Genomic DNA, 3,774 nt, shown 5'->3' with positions numbered 1-3,774 from the left:
CCCCCTCCCCCATTGGGAGACATCAGCGGTATGGTCACCTTGACCCCGGAAGTGTTCGGTCGCGTCTGCCGCACTCGCTGCCAAATCCAGATAAGTGTTTTCCGCACTCCACTGCCGGTCTAACGGAGCATACTTAGGATCCCCGAACTTCATCCGCGGCATATAGGGCTTTCCAGCCGTGATATCTCTGGCCTGACGCAGCTCCTCCGTCATAGCTCTCATTGCAGAGCGAGTATCCTTGGCCTCGGCAGTGATCTTTTCAAGCTCCTTCTGAGCCGCCCTATCTTCTTGTTCAAGAAATTTACAGCGGTCGGCAGCATCCTTCTATTTTATAGCCATCTCGGCTATTACTTTCTTACTCTGGCAGTGAGCAGCCTGTTCGACTTTTAGCTATTCAGCCGCTTTAATGGCAGCCGCATCACTTTTCCTTGCTTGCTCCTTGGCTCGGGCAAGTTCCGCCCGAAGGTTCTCCACGGCAGTAACACCATCTACATTAAGCACATATCTTATAAGGCACGAGCATCGAACTCCTCTTATCAGATGTCTGTGGAGCATACCTTGTGCCTCGTCTAGCCGCTTATTTACAAGCGCGATCTCGGCATCCGCCACGTCAAGTTGCCGCTTTAGCTCGGCACATTCATCAGTCCGGCTAGCCACCGAACGCCTCGCTACCTTCATAAAAAGGTGACATATTACACCTGGGGTTATGATCCTCTGTGCCCCGTCACTTTTGACGACACACAGAGTCTCAGGGGCTACTATTTATACAGGGCACATTTTATATGCGGCTCTACCAAAAGGTACACGTTTTCACGTACCTCAAAGCCTGTCAGTAAACTCCTGGCGGCCTCATACAATCCGCTTTTCATGGACGAAATCCTTCCTATCACCGTGTTCATCAAAATACGGTGTTCTTCTGAGATGGATGCTCGCCCGAGCAGATTCCTCAGCCCCTCCGACTGCGCACCAGAGGGTGCCGGACTAGCCTGACGACCTTTTTCAGGGTCCGGACTTGGAAAAACCCTCCGGGATGACACCTCAGGGTCGCCTGCCTCGTAAGGCGGTGCAGCTAGGGGAGGCGTTTCTCTCTGCATCATCTCCGGACGAAGATCCCCTGAAGATGAGCTCTGCTCAGAAGGGTTGAGATCCGAACTACAAGGTAATATTTCGGTTATCTTCCTCAGAAATAAAACAGGGATACCACTCATTTTGGAACCCCTCTCTTTACTTACGGCTCAGAGGAGAGCTGATCCCCTCGAGGGCGGAATGCGGTCGGGGCATTCTTCGGCGCCGGATCCTCTGGCGAAGATTTCTTCCCCCGTTTCGAGGCCATCCCCTCCGGGTCTTCAGAGGCAGTCCTTTTCTTTCCCAGGTTGGGGGAATTCTCGATTCCTCCCTTCCTGACAGCCTCCTTCATGGAGGCGGTAGCTCCTTGGTTCCCCTCTTCGCCCTCTGCCGAAATCATAATCTCCAGCATCCTGGTTAACACGGGATCCGACACGGTCTCGGGCAGGGGGGCTGGACACCTGATAAGCTTTGCCTTCACTATCCACTTTTGTTCAAAAGATAGCTCTGTTAAAAGGCAATTTTATGATGAGAATACGGATGGCGTGTCCAAATACGGGGCTACTTACTTGAGCATCCGGGCGATTGCAGCTCAGACCTGCGTCCTCGGACAAGTCCGGACACCTCGCTTGTGATCCGAAGAACAATTTGTACATCTCCACGGGTGTTGCGCCCATAAAATGTTGGAGGACACGCGGTCCCTCCAGATTAAATTCCCACAGGCGGAGAGGGCGACGTTTGCAGGGTAGCATGCGGCGAATCAGCATAACTTGCGCCACTACGGTCAAGTTAATATCTCTTTCTAGGAGATCTCGAATGCGGTCCTGCAGCAGGGGCACGTCTTTGGACGGCCCCCAGATAAGCCCTTCATTGACCCATGACGCTCGCTGTGGTGGGGGACCCGAGCGAAAATCAGGTTGCGCCACCGATGTGGTGCCCCTAGGGGCTGTGATGTAAAACCAGTCCCGTTGCCATAAGCCGAACTCCTCTTGGAAAGAGCCCTCGGGCCATGGAGCATCGGCCATCTTGCTTATGATAGCTCCTCCGCACTCAACATGCTGCCCCTCGATCATCTTCGGTTCCACCTTGAAGGTTCTAAGCCACAATCCGAAGTGAGGAGTAATATGGAGGAAGACCACACACACGACAATGAATGATGAGATTTGGAGGATGGACTCCGGAGCTAAGTCGTGGAATTCCATCTCGTAATAAAACATAAGCCCCCTCACGAAGGGATCGATCGGGAAGCCTAGCCCCCGGAGGAAGTGCGATATGAACACCACGCTCTCACCGGGCTGGGGAATGGGAATGGCCTGCCCTTGAGCAGGCAGCCTATGCGAGATTTCGCTGGTTAGATACCTGGCATCTCTCAGCTTTCGCACATCTTCTTCCGTAACGGAGGAAGGCATCCACCGGCCTTGAAGGTCGGAGCCGGACATTGTCGAAGGTCCGAAGCGCCTAAAACTAGGGCTTTGGGTGTTGGAACTCGAAGCAAGGGGCGGATTCGATTGGATTGAAAAGAAAGGAGTCGAGCCTTGGTCTCTTTATAAAGGAGTTGAATACCAAGAGCCCTCCTCGTAACCGTTTGGGACTTTCTTTCAATTAGGGAGTCATACCAAAGGCACCGTTGGGTTACCCACACCCGTATTGATGAGAATCCCGGAATAAGGGGACACGATCTCTGCTTTGGCAAGACATGGCAAGGAAACCGCCTCGCTAAACGTGCTGAGGTGGAATAGTAAGATGATTCGAATAAAGGCTTGCCATAGCATGATGTCACGCTGCGGAATACATCAGCAGATTAGATTGGTGCAGATATTATTCTCTCTACGGTGGTATGTGGAACTTATTTTACAGAGCCGGACACTATCCTTGTGTTCAACATCTTCTATGAAGTATTCGGAGGAGGAACCCGCCTTGCAATGTCAAAGACAATTTGGGCGCCGGACTCGTCGTCATTGAAGCCTGGTTCAGCGGCTACAGAGGGAGTCCTGGATTAGGGGGTGTCCGGATGGCCGGACTATGACCTTTGGCCGGACTCCCGGACTATGAAGATACAAGATTGAAGACTCTGTCCTGTGTCCGGATAGGACTTTCCTTGACGTGGAAGGAAAGCTTGGCGATATGATATGAAGATCTCCTCCCATTGTAACCGACTCTGTGTAACCCTAGCCCTCTTCGATGTCTATATAAACCGGAGAGTTTTAGTCCGTAGGACGAACAACAATCATACCATAGGCTAGCTTCTAGGGTTTAGCCTCTCTGATCTCGTGGTAGATCAACTCTTGTACTACCCATATCATCAATATTAATCAAGCAGGAGTAGGATTTTACCTCCATCGAGAGGGCCCGAACCTGGGTAAAAACATCGTGTCTCTTGTCTCATGTTACCATCCGCCTAGACGCACAGTTCGGGACCCCCTACCCGAGATCCGCCGGTTTTGACACCGACACCCACACACTGACGCCCCACCATCCCGCCACCCCGGTGCCCCGCCGCCCAGCGTCGCCCCCAGCTCCGGTGAGTATTCTTTTTTTCTTTTTTTTTCTTTTTTTTGCTGTTTGATTGTTAGTGTTAGATTTAGTGCTAGATATGTGTTAGTGTTAGTGTTAGATTTAGTGCTACATATATATGTTTTAGTGGTAGATTTAGTGCATGGGTTTTAGATGAAAAAAGATGAAAAAAGAAGAAGAAGAAAAGAAGAAAAG

The sequence above is a fragment of the Triticum aestivum genome, chromosome 4A, assembly GCF_018294505.1.
Source record: "Triticum aestivum cultivar Chinese Spring chromosome 4A, IWGSC CS RefSeq v2.1, whole genome shotgun sequence".
NCBI classification, from domain to species: Eukaryota; Viridiplantae; Streptophyta; class Magnoliopsida; order Poales; family Poaceae; genus Triticum; species Triticum aestivum.
This window is presented reverse-complemented; position numbering follows the sequence as displayed.